Here is a 15,455-nt window from a genome sequence, read left to right on the forward strand (position 1 = left end):
GCCACAGCAACTCGGGATCCGAGCCGCGTCTGCGACCTACACCACAGCTCACGGCAACGCCGGATTGTTAACCCACTGAGCAAGGGCAGGGACCGAACCTGCAACCTCATGGTTCCTAGTCAGATTCGTTAACCACTGCGCCACGACGGGAACTCCCACTTAATTTATTTCTAACAATTAAAAAGCTGTCTGGGAGTTCCCATGTGGCCTAGCTGTTAAGGATCTGGCATTGTCACTGCTGTGGTTCAGGTCACTGCCATAGTGCGGACATTTCCATATGCCATAGACGTGGCCAAAAAGAAAGAAAGAATTTAAAGAATTTAAAAATAAATAGCTGTCTAAATATGTATTCACCCTCAAAAATGGAAACAGAACCCCCACTCCCTGTGTAGGGACTGTGCATAGCTGCCTCCTCCAGGAGAATGTAGTGTGGAAATGGAGAGAAAAATAATAGCTGTGCAGTGGAGAGACGGGACAGACACACCTGGGCCAGGTGAGCAGGTCAGTTTCCACAGGGTGGGTCCTCTGATGGCCCACACCCTGCCTGGGACCTGATGAGAAGGGCCCTTCCCCTCTGTGGTCTTCCTCCCGGAAACCCGTAACCCCATAACCCCAGTCCACTCGTGAGAAACCACCAAACAAATCCCAGTTGTAGAAGGACAGCCCACAAAACGGCAAAGGCCAGGGTGTTGATACAATGTAACACCAAACAGAGGCAGTGCTCAAAACCGCCACCAGCCTCCAAAGCAAGAGGCACCTCAGAAGCATGATGACCAAGTGTTATATGGTGTCCTGGGTAGGATTCTGGAACAGAACAGGGACATAGGCAAAATAATAAGGCGATCAAATGAAACATGGTCTTCAGTTAATGATAAGGTATCAATGTGGGTTCATGAAGTGTAACAAATGGCTCACACGAACACAAAATGTGAATAACGGGAGTTCCCGCCATGGGGCACTGGGATCCATGACCTCTTGGGAGCACTGGAACACAGGTTCAACGCCAGGCCCAGCACCGTAGGTTAAGGATCCAACTGCGGCTTGGATCTGATCCCTGGCTGGGAACCCCATATGCCGTGGGGTGGCCAAGAGAGAAAAAAAAGTGAATAATAAGGGAGGCCGAGGGAGTTCCCATCGTGGCGCAGTGGTTAACGAATCTGACTAGGAACCATGAGGTTTCGGATTCGTTCCCTGGCCTCGATCAGTGGGTTAAGGATCCGGCGTTGCCGTGAGCTGTGGTGTAGGTTGCAGACGCGGCTCGGATCCTGCGTTGCTGTGGCTCTGGAGTAGGCTGGCAGCTTCAGCTCCGATTAGACCCCTAGCCTGGGAACCTCCATATGCCGCGGGAGTGGCTCAAGAAAGGCAAAAAAAGACAAAAATATAAAAATTTAAAAAAATAAGGGAGGCCGAGTGTGTGGAGTAATAATAAGCGAATAATAAGGAGCCTGAGTGTCTGTACTGAATTCTCAATTTTTCTGTAAATCTAAAACCATTCTAAAAGTAATTTTTTTAAACTAACCCACTCATACCCCCTGGGATGTGTATGGTTACCTCCTGACCACCTTGAGTGGCTAAGTTAACTCATTTTTGTGCACACTCACACCTGTTTGAATCACGACACATATAAAACAATAAACAGAAGTATATGGGCAGTTGAGGGGACTTTAGCCCAATTTGGGGCGTCCCAAGCAAGCTTCTGGCTCAGCTGCACTGACGAGGGCTGAGCACGCGGACGACTGTTCCTGCCCCAGCGGGACTGCTGTTACAGGCTCCGGGTTCAAATCTGTTAGACTGGCTGCACTGGCCAGGCTGCCGCACCCGTACCTCTGAACTGGCAGGTCCTTGCAGGTGAAGAGCCACTCTCATCTGTGGCGGCCCTACCCTCCCGGCAAGCATCGTCTTTTATGAAAGGCACTCTGGCCAGCGGGTGGTCGCCCACTGAGGGCTGGCCTGGCTGGGGGTCACCCACTCCCAGGGGCCCCCACTCCCCAGCCACCAGGACCCTCCCACCCCTTTCTGAGCATGGGTGCCAGCTGAGCAGTCCCAGTGCTGGAATCATATCTGCCCTAAGGGGTGGGGGCCCAGGGTGGCCCCACGTCCTGTGACATGCTGGCTTGGTGCCTGTGGGGTGGGTCCACCTCGAGCCCACACCCTGAAGCCCACAGGTGCCTCATTGGCCAGCTCCCTGGTGCCACCCCTTTGCTACCCAGGGTTTCCTGAAATCTGCAGACAGGTAGTGCCTTGCCCCTGTCCTTAAGGAGTCCAGCCTTCAGCCCTGTCTGGCTGGAAGGATCCCTAGGAGGGGCCGGGGCTGGAGGGCTCCAGGAGGCCATAACCAACTCAGGACGGCAGGTCCCCTGAGGAGCATGGGGAGAGATTCATGCCCCTCCCCCGGCCTACTCCTCTGGGTTCTGCCTGGGGTGGGGGGTCCAGACTGTCCTCCCCCAGGGCCATGCTCTACCCCTCTGGCCCCAACTGCTACCCACTTCTCCTTCCCAAGGAGGCCCACCTGGCCACACCTGGGGACCAGTGGTGTTTACAGGTAACCCTGCTTGGGCACCAGGCGAGCCTGGGAAGGACTCAGCAGAAACCTGGTAACCTGGGGCCTCCCTGAGTCTGTGGCACTTGGCAACCGCCACAGCTCTGGACACTCTGCCTGCGGCTGTGTCGCCACCCGTCCACTTGCTCTTCTCTGGGCCCGGAGGCTGGTCTCCAGGAGATAAACCGGCCCGGCGTGGGATCCTTTAGGGGCCCAGGCTTGGTGCCGCTTCTCTCTAGCTGAGTGGTTTTTCCTGAGGGCCCTGAGCCGGAAGTGGGGGTGGGCCTGCGGTGACCCCTCCTGCGGTCCCAGGATGCTGGACTCCTCAGTGGCAGATCAAATGACCCGACTGACCCTGAAACTCCTGGAGAAGGTAAGACAGCCGGGCACACGTGTTTTTGAAAGCTCGTTACAGCAGCACAGCTCTGGAAGGTTAGATTACACCTGTAACCCACCTGCTTCCAAGGTAAAACCTTTTTTAGTGTTTTTGTTTTGTTTTGGGACAGCACCCGCGGCATAAGGAGGTTCCCCTGCCAGGGGTCGTATTGGAGCTATAGCCACTGGCCTACACCACAGCCACAGCAACCCCAGATCCCAGCCGCGTCTGTGACCTACACCACAGCTCATGGCAACGCTGGATCCTTAACCCACTGAGCAAGGCCAGGGATCAAACCTGTGTCCTCATGGATTCTAGTCAGAGTTGTTTCTGCTGAGCCACGACGGGAACTCTCCTTTTTAGTGGTTTTCGCCTCCTAATGAAGAGCTGTGGTGTCCTACTTTTTCTTCTTTGTGTTCGTACAACACCAAGTAGCTTCTTCTGGTAGTTTCCATGCAGGGAGGCTGGTACACACTCACAGGCTGGAGCACATGCAGGCCCCGCTTGGAGCCTCCTGGCATGTTTAAGGGGAGACGGGCCCTGGCAGCACAGGATCCACAGCCTCTGGCCCCGCCTGGGGTGAGCACCCTGCCTCGTGGCCCTGCAGCAGCCCCCCCCCACCCTGCCTCTCCTGCCTACTCTGTGCTGCGGCCGCCCTGCAGCCCTGCACCTGCCCAGGCCTGGCTGCTTGTGGGCTGCCCAGGAGGGGGCTGAAGGGTCACCCCAGGACTGGCCCAGAACCTGGCTGCCTGGCCCAGGTCTCAGGGACAGCGGTCAGGGTGGGTGGGAGCGAGCTGGCCTCCTGGTCAAGCTCCTCCAAAAGCTGCCTGAAGGGGCCCGTGGACTCTGGAGCAAGCCCTCAGGTTTCGAGGCGGAGCCGGTGTGCATCGTGTGGCAGTGTGGCTGCAGTCCCGCCCTGGCCGCCTGCCCCACAGCCTCCCACGGCCCTGCTCCCAGTCCCTCCGTCGGGCACCCCGTCCAGGTGGCTCACACCCAGCCTGTGCCTGGAGCCCGTGTCTGCAGTGTGGTCTCTTTTCCTCCCAGAAACTGGAGCAAGAGCGTGAGGACATGGATGGGCATCCTGAGGACCCCCGCCTGGAGACGGGTACGAGTCCCGCCTCAGCTACAGCAAGACCCTCCTCAAGGCTTCTTTGCTTTCAGAGTGGGAAGGGGTGGAAAGTCACTCTACTGTGTCTGTAACACACATACGCGCACACCCAGCTGGCCTCACTTCAGTCTGCTTGCCTACGAGGGCACGTGTATCCTTCTCGTTTTGCAGACGAGGCGATGGGGGCCCGGGTTAGATCAGACGTGGCCACATCCTCATCAGACCACATTGCCCTGAGCTTGCTCTGGGGCGGGGGTTGTTTGGGGCCCAACCCATCCAGGTGGGCCTGTGCATCTGTGGGCGCCCAGACCTGACGCCTCGGTCAGTTGCTCAGGCCATAGGGACCAGAGGTGAGTGGACAGCGGGGCCAGGTGCTGGGAGACACTACTTGTTCCTTACTACTCAGAATAGCCCCTTGGGCCGTGGGGTCCCAGGCAGAGCCCAGGGCCCAAATCCTGGCATAAAATCCCAGCTCACCTGACCAAGGGCAAGAGTGCAGAACATGGAAGAGTACAAATGGGCCATGGAGTGGGGGCTCCTGGGGGGACTCCTGATGGGGGAACTGGGGACTCTGGCATCCCCAGGTCTGGGGGGTGGGGGCGGGCCTGCCGCACCCAGAGGAAAGGAGCCCGGGGACCAGCAGACCCCTTCCAGACCCTTTTTCCAGGAGAGGCATGCATGCAAGGACGCTGCAGAGGGTGCTCCCCGAGGCTTGGTGACCTGGCCAGCCTCCGCGCAGCTTGGCTTGGCTCCAGGTGGGGGAGGGTGGGCTCTCAGCCCAGTCCTGAGCCCTAAGAGGGCCTCCTCTCTCTCTCACCTGTCCAGCAGAGCCCACACCGCCTTCTGGCACAGGTGCAGCAGCAATCCACACTGCGTGCCTTCTGGCTCCTTTCCAGGAATAAGACAGTCCATTGGACAGACCCCAACTCAAAGACTGAGCTTCCTGAACGCCCCCCCCATTGCCCACATAATCCCCACAGGGCGCCCGAGCTCTGTCCCCTGGCTCGTCCCTCCTCCTCTGGGGACAGGTGGGGCGGGAGAGGCTGGGGTGTTGGGACGAGGTCTCGGTGCTGAGCCCTGAAGCCTGTGCTGCCCTCCAGGAACCGAGGACGGGCCGGAGGCCGCCCTGTGCAGCGCTCTGCGGAGGAGGAAGAATCTTCTGCAGAGACTCTGGGTAGGTCGCGCGGCCAAGGGGGCCTGGGCGGAGCTCTCCACGGCCGACCTGCACTGACACTGCGGGCTGCTCCGGGCAGGCATGGGCTCCTGCTTCTGCTGCTGGGACTTGAGGGTGGACACTGAAGGGCTGAGAGCAGCTGAGGGACGTCCCGGGGAGAGGAGGCACGCCTGCTTCCTGTAGGCTGGCCCTGACCAGATCGAATCTGTCTGCTGCTCACGGCTGACCAAATCCATGCTCACCAATGTCTGTAGGAAAGAAAGGTGCCAGCATCTGGGAGGCGGGGGACGCAGCGTCCTCCTGCACCGGCTTCGAGATCCTGCCCAGCCACGAAAGCTTTTAAAGGGAACAGGGGAGTGTTGTCAATTGACCACTGAGATTGGGGATGGGGGCTCGGAGTTGTCCCCTCCCGCCAGGGCTTGTCCACTCCTGCTTTGCTCCCCTGGAGGCCTCTGGGTCACAGGTTTTTTCAGGAGGTGCCTGAAGGGGAGGCTGGGGAAAAGAGCTGGTCGCCCGTTAAGGGCTGACTTTTCACTTCTACTTCTTTGATCTGCAGACAGAACAAGCTAGGCAGGGTACCTTGGGATCACCAGACCTGAAGGTGGCTTGTGCAGAGATGAGCAGAGCCTGGGACCTGGTTTCGTTACAATAGAGCTTTGCTCCAGTGACAGGAAAGGGGGCTTCCTGCTGTGGGCGGTTTCCTGCAGAGAGCTGCTAACAGGGGGTAATTTAGCTGAAGAAACCTGGTTTGGTGGCACCTGATCAAAGGTGGAAATGCCACCGGAAGGTCCCTGAAGGGAGAGTCCGAGATGCCCCAGCTTCATCCAACGCGGGCTCACCGGCAGCAGGAAAGACCCGGCAAAGGGGCGCCTTTGGGTTCAAGCGGTAGTTATGATGGGCACACTGCTTGGGGGCGAAGGGGACATGGCGTGCTGGCGAGAGCATATCCTCCGTCGGCTGGGAAAAAGTCGGTTTTGGTCAATGTCTCACGTGTGCACCACGGGAAGCACCTTCGGGCTCTGCCTCCAGGGCCAGGCTCCAATTCCAGAAAGGCTGTGCCACGAGCCCCGTGGGGCAGGGGGTGGCAGTGGGGAGCGGAGCACGCCAGAGACAGACCGTCCTGGGGCCACCCGCACGCAGAGGCCACACCCTCGTGCCCCGAGAGCCCCGGACACGCGCCCACCCCCCAACCAGTCGGGCCCTGCTGTGGCCTTGCAGGAGCAACACCTCCTGGAAGAGGTCTCCCGGGCCCAGGCCTGGAGGGGGGTCGACAGAGGAGCCCGCGGGTCAGCGCCGCCCGCAGAAGTGCCGCCCGTGGGGGTCTCCCCGCCCCCGCCCCCGCCCCCGCTGGACCCGCCTCTGCTCCTCCAACACGCGGTAAGTCTTCCTCCCGGGGAGCCGCGTGCGTGCCGCGGGCAGCAGCGCGGTGGGGAGGGTGCCCTGCCCCAGAGCCCTCTGGCCTAAGTAGGGCGGTCCCTCCTCTGACCGCGGGGGGACGTGCCCCGCGGGGACTTCTGTGTCTCCTTCCTTCAGGCCTCACAGGCTCCCGAGCCCTGGCTGCGGGCGGGGGCCGTCCTGTCTGCGCCTTAGGGTGAGGGGCTGGGGTCCCCGCTCCGCCGCCTCCTGACCTTTGCACCAGGAGTAGAACTATCAGGGGTTCGGTGTCAGAAGGGCCCGAATCTGGGGAGAAGGGGGTCGACTCTTCCAAAACTTCATAACGACCCCCCCGGGGGGGGGGACGGGAACTTGGCCCCCAAGCCCAGGGCGGAGTTTAGAAGGTGGAAGATGCCCCACTTGTGAGAGCTGCGCGCCTGAATTCGGCTTTCCGGGAGCTCTGACGGCGGGAAGCCAAGGGCTCGCGCCGGCGGCCCCTTTCCAGAGAGAGGAGCCGGCCCAGCCGAGGCCGCTTGGCCGGTCCGCGGGCCGCGAAGGAGGCCGCCGGGCGGGCCTCGTGGCCCGGGAGGATTAGGCGGCAACCTCCGCCTCGCGGGCTCCACCTTGTTGGGCGTTGATTTCAACGGGGCAGAAGCCCCAGGCCGTTTCCGTGCCGAGTCCCCGCAGCGTCTACTGGGCAGAGCGCGTGGAAGAGGCAGAGCTCGGCCCGAAGCCGGCAAGTGCCCGGCCGGGGCTCCGCAGCCAGACCCCAGGCCCGGCTTTCTCACGTCCGGAGGCCCGACGTCGCGGCTGCAGGTGCCGGCCACCCGGAGCCCGCGGGTCCTCTGGCGCGGAGTCGGAGGGCGCCGGCCCCGCCACCTCCTTCACCTTTGTCGCCGCCTCTCGGTCACTTCGGAGGGTAGGGCTCCAACACAGGAAGCTGAGGGGCAGCGCGCCTGCCCTCAGTGACACCCGGACTTGAGCGTGTGCCTGTCCAGCCCGCCTGCCTGCCCGCCGGCTCTCTCCCCTCGAGGCCCCAGTGGGCGGCGGGCGTGGGTCGCCGTAGACCCCGGGTCTGCTGGGCACACGGGGTCACGGGTCACCCCGGCTCTTCCAGGCCCCCGCGCCCCCCGCCACCATCATCCAGCAGGTGCCTCAGCCGCCGCTCCTCGTGCAGCCGCCCGCTCCGCAGGCCTCCCGCAGCCGGCTCGCGGGGAGCATCAAGGAAGGTAAGCGTCCCTCGCGAACGTTAAAGGTTCTCCACCCAAAGGAAAAATACCTTCCTAAGCAGGGGAGTCACTGAGGGCCCGCTTTTAGCCACTCAGCTGAAACCAACATGGAAATAACTTGCTTGAAAATGTCCTTACTGATGGTTACTTCCGAGGGCAGAAAACTAATTAAAGACCCTGCACTGGCCGGCAGAACTGGGCTGCGACCCCATCGCCCGGTTATTGGCTGCACGAAAGCCTTGGCCAAACCACTTCTTCACTTTGAATGACTTTTCAATACCTACATTTTATTTATTGGGAGTTCCCGTCGTGGCACAGTGGAAACGAATCTGACTAGGAACCATGAGGTTGCAGGTTCGATCCCTGGCCTTGCTCAGTGGGTTAAGGATCTGGTGTTGCTGTGGCTGTGGCGTAGGCTGGTGGCTACCCCTAGCCTAGGAACCTCCATATGCCTCAGGAGCAGCCCTAGAAAAAGGCAAAAAGACAAAAAACAAACAAAAAAACCAAATTTTATTTATTTATTCATTTACTTGTTTATGGCCGTACCTTCGGCATGTGGAAGTTCTCTGGCCAGTGCTGAGACCTCTGCCACACAGAGACAAGCCGGATAATCAATCAGCTGCCCCACAGCGGGAACTTCTGCAGTTGGATTCTTAACCCACTGCGTGCGGTGGGAACTCCCTAAATACTTGAGCTTTTTGGAGGAAGTCCCTGGTGTCTCCGTGGGTTAGGGATCCAGCATTGCCACTGCCGTAACTTGGGTTCGATCCCTGGCCAGCGAAATTCCTTATGCCATGGGCATGTCCAAAAATAAAGAAATGAAACAGCTGTATTGAGGTGACATAGAATGACCTGCACGTTGCTGAAGTGTGCGGCCTGATGGTTTTGGTACCTGGGCACACCTGTGAGTGCATGGCTAAACCAGGGCAGTGAACACAGCCCTCCTTCTGGCCCATTTCCCCTCCCCCCACCTCCCGCAAGCAGGCACCAGGTGGCTGCGCACACCGTGGCCCACGCAAAGGTGGCCCGGAGGGCTTTTGTCACCACCCTCCTTGGTTTTTCCAGATGAACTTGAGTGACCATCAGACTCCAGGGTGCACCCAGCACACCCTGTGTGTGCGCGCGCGTGCGTGCAGGCACGCCTTAAAAGAGAAAAAATGAAATTAAAATCGTTGGTAAAAATCAAACAGTAAGTAGCTAGCTATTCAGTAAAGTAAAATCACGTTCCTTATCCTACTTCTTAAACCAAAACAAATTCCACCTGGATCAATTTTTTTTTTTTTTTTTTTTTTTTTTTTTTTTTGCTTTTCGGGGCCACACTTAAGGCATGTGGAAGTTCCCAGGCTAGGGCTCAAATCAAAATTACAGCTGCTGGCCTGCGCCACAGCCACAGAAACATGGGGCCTGAGCCACGTCTACGACCTACACCACAGCTCACAGCAATGCTGGATCTGACCCGCTGAGCAAGGCCGAGGATTGAAGCCACATCCTCATGGATAGTAGTTGGATTCATTTCCGCTGAGCCACAACAGGACCTACCTGGATCAAATATTTAAATGTAAAAATATGAAATCTCAAAAGTCCTATCACGACCTCTTTGTTGGTGAACTTCTCTCCTTGTCAGTTCTACCTTCTAGAAAAACTTCACGGAAAGGGACACTGTGTAGCTTCACATGCTAAGTGCACTGCATTCACTCACCCTCGCGCATCTCAGGCCACCCCTCTGGAGCCGCCTCCGTCACGCCATCTGGGAACGAGTGTTTTACGAGTTCCTGCAGAACAGACTCTCGAAGCTCCCACAGTGTTCACTTTCTTTTTATTTCCCTTATCCTTCAACACTAGTTTTGCTGGATGTTCGGGTCTAGATTTATAGGTATTTTCTCTCAGCACTTTCTAAGGACCCTTGGGTGACATGGGGACTATCTAGATTGTCCAAGATAAGCTCTCCATCTCAAGGTCCTTTTTTGAAAATTTAATTAATTTTAAAAACTGTGGGAGTTCCCTGTGGCTCAGCAGGTGAAGGATCAGGCGTTGTCACTGCTGTGGTGTGGGTTCAGTCCCTGGCCTGGGAACTTCCACGTGCCACAGGTGCAGCCAAAAACAATTTTGGTTAAAAAAAAAAAAAAAAAGGTAGCGTAAAGTTTCACCATCTTAACCACGCTGGAACAGTGTTAACTATGTTCACCTCATCGTGCAGCAGGTCCTTAGACCTTTTCGTCCTGTGCAACCGAGGCTCTGGTGCCTGGACCGCTCCGTTCCCTCCCTGCTCCGCCGTTCACGTTCTCTCTTTCCGATCCTGACGGCCTACATGCCTCACGAGTGGAGTCACAGGGGTTGTGCTGTGTCTGGCTGATGACATCTTCAGGGTTCATCCATGCTGTAGCCTGAGTCCACGCCTCATTCCTTCCCCCCCCCCCACTTTTTAGGGCCCTACCTGCAGCACATGGAGGTTCCCAGGCCAGGGGTCTAATCGGAGCCGTAGCCACTGGCCTACGCCAGAGCCACAGCAACTCGGGATCCGAGCTGTGTCTGCAGCCTACACCACAGCTCACAGCAACGCCAGATCCTTCACCCACTGAGGTGTTTTCAGAGATTTTCATCTTCACTAACCTGGTGGGCGTGTCAGGGTAGCTCTTTCTGGTTTTAATTTGCATGTTACCTTTTCGTATATTTTTTGGCACCTGAATCCCCTTTTTTGGCGAAGTGTCTAAGTATTTTGGCCTTTTTGTTTCAGGTTTTCTGCCACTCATTGATTTCTAGGGGTTCTTTACACATTCTGAAGTGGATCCTTTGTGATGGACGTATTGCAAACATCAAGTCCTTTTTGTGGCCCTTCCGCTGCCTGCAGGTGCCTTTGGAGGAACAGAAGTTCTTAATTTTACCGTTTTGTTTTTCTTTTTCTTTTTTTGCTTTTTAGGGCCAAACCCACGGCATATGGAGGTTCCCAGGCTAGGGGTTGATTTGGAGCTACAGCCGCCAGCCTACACCACAGCCACAGCAACGCAGGATCCGAGCCACCTCTACAACCTACACCACAGCTCACGGCAACGCTGGATCCTTAACCCACTGAGCGAGGCCAGGGATCGACCCCGCAACTTTGTGGTTCCTAGTCGGATTCCATTCTGCTGCACCACAGCGGGAACTCCCAGAAGTTCTTAATTTTAATGAAGTTCTGTTCTTTCGGCTTTTTCCTTATGGTCGGTGCCTTTTGTGTCTTGTTTCAGGCGTCTTTACCCCGTCAAGGTCATTGTTCTGTATTTTCCTCTGTGGCCCTGTTTCCCTTCCACACTTAGATCTGTGATCCACCAGGAATAGGCTTGTGTGTGTTGCCAGTTGGGGATGGACACTATTTTTGGCTGTGGACTGGAGACCGTGTGCCCTCTGCACTGTCGTGTGCCCTCTGCCGTGATGTCACAGCGCACCCCCTCCTGTCGACTAATCTTTTTTCGCTCCATTCTCCTGGGGGGGGGGGGACGAGTCCCGTGGGGCTGACCGGGGAAGCCGCCCTCTCGGGCTCCCTGTGGGCCCACGTGGGTCACCTCAGCTCTTTGTCCCAGAGGGGCTGCAGACATAGCTTCTGCACTGGTGCCTGGCTCCCTGGCCCTGTGCCAGAATCTGTCAGGCTGGGCTCCAGAGAGACAGGGTGTGTGATACAGAGAGAAAGATGCATGTTGGGGACCGGACTGCACGGTGCCGGGAGAGCTGCCGTCTGAGCAGGAAGGCCCCCCCAGCCCCCCCGAACAGCAGCCTTGGCCCCGGGCTGCCTTCCACCTTCCTTCGTGGGGGCTGACGGCCTGGAGGGCCTCATTCCCAGGGCCCAGTTGCTGTGGAAAGGAGCAGTGTTTGCCTCACACTGACAAAAAATACTATTTCCTGGTATCTGGAGTTGGTGAACATATGGCTTCCTGGGGCTGCAAGAAAGGACTGCAGGTGGGGGCGCTAAGAGCCAGAGAGCTGTGTGCTCCCCCAGTCCAAAATCAAGGTGTCCCAGGACCCTGCTCCCCCGAGGCCCCAGCTGACAGTCCTTCCTGCCCCTCAGCTCCTGGGGCTCCGGGGTCCCTCCAGCCTCTGCCCTCCTCTGTCTTCCCTGCCTCATCCCCTCCTGCCTCGAAGCTCCCTCTGCCTCTGGCTCATGGAGACACTGGCTCACTTGGGTGACCTCACCTCCAGATCCTTATCACATCCGCAGGGCCCTTTTTTCCAAGTCAGACCGTGTTCAGAGGTCCTGGGGGTTAGGACATGGACACTGTTGGGCCACCATGTGGCCCAGTGGAGCCAAGGACTCCAGGAGCGTGAAGGCTCCACTGGGAACCTGCAGACCCGCAGACTCTGCCGGCTCGGGACGCACCGCGTCTGCTCCCCTGGAGCTTTGTCCCAGGAGCGCTGGGTCCTCAGCTGTCTGAGTGACCCCCTGCCCCCCCCGGGCACTCTCCCTTCAGACATGGTGGAGATGATGCTGATGCAGAGCGCGCAGGTGCACCAGATCCTCATGCAGCAGCTGATGCTCAGAGCCCTGCCCCCGCCAGCGCTCGCGCCCGCCCCCCTGCACCTCACCCGACAGGTAGGCAGAGGAGACCCCTCAGACCAAGACAGAGGACCTGGTGGCTTTTCTTCCAGGGACGTGTGCATCTGTGCAGGTCTCCGGGTCTGCGATCCGCCCTGAAGCCTCCCAGTGCTCCTGGGTCCCGCCCCAGTGGAAGAGCGGGCTGTGCAGTTCAGGGCCCAGGAAGCTGCCTCCTGGGGCCGGTGGAGCTCTGCTGGAGCCTAGCCCTCCCCTGCCCATCACAGCTCTGACTCCGGCCCCAGCCTCAGTCAGGACCGTGTGAGGGGGAGGGGCCCCGGGAGCGGCCCAGGGTCCCTGCTGAAACGTCCCCGGGTGTGTTTCCTGCCCAGGACCCGCCGTGGGCCCGCCCCACTGTCCCGAGAGCTGAGAGGCAGAAGCGGCCCTCCGTGCATCACCACCACCACTACGCACCCCTAGTCCCACCGCAGGCCGGGCCGGGGCCAGGCTGCCCCGTGGGTTACTCCATGTGGCCCCCGGTGGTCTCCGCCACTGGCTTCCTGCCCACCATGCGGCACGTGGCTGGCCCCTCAGCGGCTGCTCTCAGCACGTAAGTCCTGGCCGGACTCCAGGCCAGTGTCCTGGGCCTGCTGGGCGGTAGGACCCTGGGGCCGCGGTCAGGCCAGTAGCCTGCAGCCGGGACTGTGGCAGGGCCTTGCCAGCTCCGAAGGGGCTGGGGGCATCTGGCGCCTGCGTCCTGGTCGCCACGGCTGAGTGAGGACCCCACACTGAGCTCCCGGGGAGCCTCGTGTCATTGGTCCCCCCAGCAGGGGTGGCCCTGGGAGCATCCGCTGTAAGCAGGGCTTAGAGGGGCCCCATGCCGCGAGCCAGACACGGGCAGCACGGCGCCCCAAGGCATCTCCCTTCCCCTCAGGGTGGCGTCTGACGGTGTCCTACCCGCACCTGCTCCGGGTCTGTGACCTCCACAGCTGGGCTCAGGTGAGCAGCAGGCCTGTCTCCCCAGGGGTGTGGGCAGAAAGCCAGGCAGCGGCCCGGCAGTGAGGTCTGGATGCGGGGCTGTGAGGATCAGCAGACACAGAGCTCACGGGGAAGATGGCTCAGGACCAGGAGAGAGAAGACCCCTAGATTTAGCCCCATAAAGCGTCAATGTCTCCGGGAGACACCAGACAGTCGCAGCGTGGTGCCTGAGGGCCAGGGGAGGGCTCAGAGAAGGCCATTTTTAGGTGTCGGGCGTGTTCTCACTGGCCCCTTTGGGGATACCTGGGCCCCCCCAGGCTTGTGAGCAGGGGCCTGTCCCTGTCTGCATCCTTGGACCCTCACCGTCGCCTGGACGTCAGAGGAAGCACGACGACCTTGAGCTCCCTTGGGCCGGCCGTGCCCGGATGACAAGAGAGCCAGGGGCCTGGCCTGGCGCGTCCCATCAGCCTCCTGTCTCCTCATTTGTACATCTAAACAGCTGGCTCGTGTCCTGTTTTTATGGTGACCTTTCCAACATAATCGCTAATGCAACAGAGGGAGACACTTGATAGACGCTGACTGCCCTTGGCCGGCCTGGTAAACCAGCGAACTGATTCGCCCGCCTCCTGGGCTGGGAAGCCCAGCTTTTCCCTCCTGTGGGTCCCCGACCAGACCATTCCACTTCTGTCACCAACTGTGCAGAGATTTCCGCACGAGCAATCCTGTGACCCCAGCTGGGTCTGACACCGTCGACATGAGGCTTAAGGGCTCAGCCCCAGGACTGTCCTCAGCGCAGATCCAGTCACGCTCTGGGCGGTCCCCTCGCTTCCTGTGCGGTGGGGGTGTCCGCCTCAGGCTCCTGGGTGTTGGGGCCCCTCCCGCAGGCAGACCCACCGTCAACTCCTCTTCTAGCGCTTTCCTCCTCTGGGAGCCCCAGGGTTCTGTCCCGGCCTATCCTTCTCACAAGACCAGCCCCACCCAGGAGCCCAGGCACCTGACGCTCGCTCCCAGTGCTCTGACCTCCGGGAGCTCACGAGGACAGAGGCCAGCGGGCCTGCTTTCCGTCCTCGCGCCTGCCTGCTGGGTCAGCAAGGACGAAGGAAACGCCTCCCTGTGCCCAGGAGAGTTGGGTGCCCTGAGAACCTGGCAAGGCGCCTCTGGGGGTCCCGCCCCCCGCGGCAGTGGTCACGTGGGATTCCGCAGACCAGGAACCCTGTTCGGTTTGCTGTCCTGAGACTCTGTGGAGCGGTGCCTCTGTGGGCGCCTGCAGAGCTTCAGGACAGGGCTGGTCATCAGAGGAGCCAACAGTGATGAGAGGCGTTAACTTTCAGCCCCGCGCCCGACCTCAGGGAGCGGGGAGGGGCTGAAGTCGGTCCGTCACCAATGGCCAATGACTTCATCAGCAGATGCCTGGTGACAGAACCTCCATGACCAGCCCTGAGAGGCCGGGCTGGCGGCCACTTCGGGGAGGGGCCATGCCCAGCTCTCAGCTCCCGTGTGGGGGACCCTCCTAGACCTTGCCCTGTCATCTTCGTCTGCATCCTTCCTGATAAACCTGTGTTCCCCTGAGTTCTGTGGGCCACTCGAGCAGATTATAGAACCAGGGAAGGGGCCGTGGGCACCTGAATTCCAGTGAACTGGACGGCTGGGACCCTGTCTCGAGTGGGGGCAGTTTTGAGGGCTTGAGTCTTGGTTTGCGCTCACCCGGACAGTCAGCGGCAGAAGCGGTGTGAGCAGAGAAAGTTTTCTCCCAACGGCTGTGCCCCGGGCCCTGGAGGGGGTCCTGCTGACCTGGCCACTCTAACGTGCCTCCAGGGCGTCTCAGCCTCAGAAGCTGAACGCGCCCAGCTTGGTGAAGCACCGGGGACGCGCCAGCTCCTAAAGCAGGAACAGCCAGTGGGATGAACCAGAAGCACAGCAGCCCGGCCAGGGCAAATGGCAGGGCTGCTGGTGGACCCTGCTTCTCCCAGGCTCAGGTCAGGACACGTGCTCATATTCTCCACTAAAACACAGTGGTTTCCTTAACAAATGCAGAAACACCCCTGAACTAAAGAACCAGCAGACAGTGGCCATAAGACATGGATGGCTGCCCTTCTGGGGAGGGAAGGCCAATGAAGACAGGGCACTGGTGCAGGAGGAATGCAGGCCGGCCTGGGGCGCGGACACCAACAAGGGG

At 59.4% G+C, this 15,455-nt stretch overlaps 1 long non-coding RNA gene across 2 annotated transcripts; it reads left to right on the top strand.

Annotated features, from left to right (window-relative positions):
• Nucleotides 1–1,336: 1,336 nt before the first annotated feature.
• Nucleotides 1,337–14,000, top strand: CUNH21orf58. 2 transcript variants are annotated; one of them, XR_002341356.1, is made up of 9 exons: nucleotides 1,337–2,912; nucleotides 3,960–4,020; nucleotides 5,124–5,197; nucleotides 6,416–6,574; nucleotides 7,689–7,800; nucleotides 12,240–12,361; nucleotides 12,694–12,911; nucleotides 13,236–13,300; nucleotides 13,597–14,000. It is a non-coding gene; the product is annotated as a chromosome unknown C21orf58 homolog (long non-coding RNA). The 2 variants fall into 2 exon arrangements; XR_002341355.1 differs by lacking the exon at nucleotides 13,597–14,000 and having other exon boundaries at nucleotides 13,236–13,419.
• Nucleotides 14,001–15,455: the final 1,455 nt, after the last annotated feature.

This window comes from Sus scrofa, unplaced genomic scaffold, assembly GCF_000003025.6.
Source record: "Sus scrofa isolate TJ Tabasco breed Duroc unplaced genomic scaffold, Sscrofa11.1 Contig944, whole genome shotgun sequence".
NCBI classification, from domain to species: Eukaryota; Metazoa; Chordata; class Mammalia; order Artiodactyla; family Suidae; genus Sus; species Sus scrofa.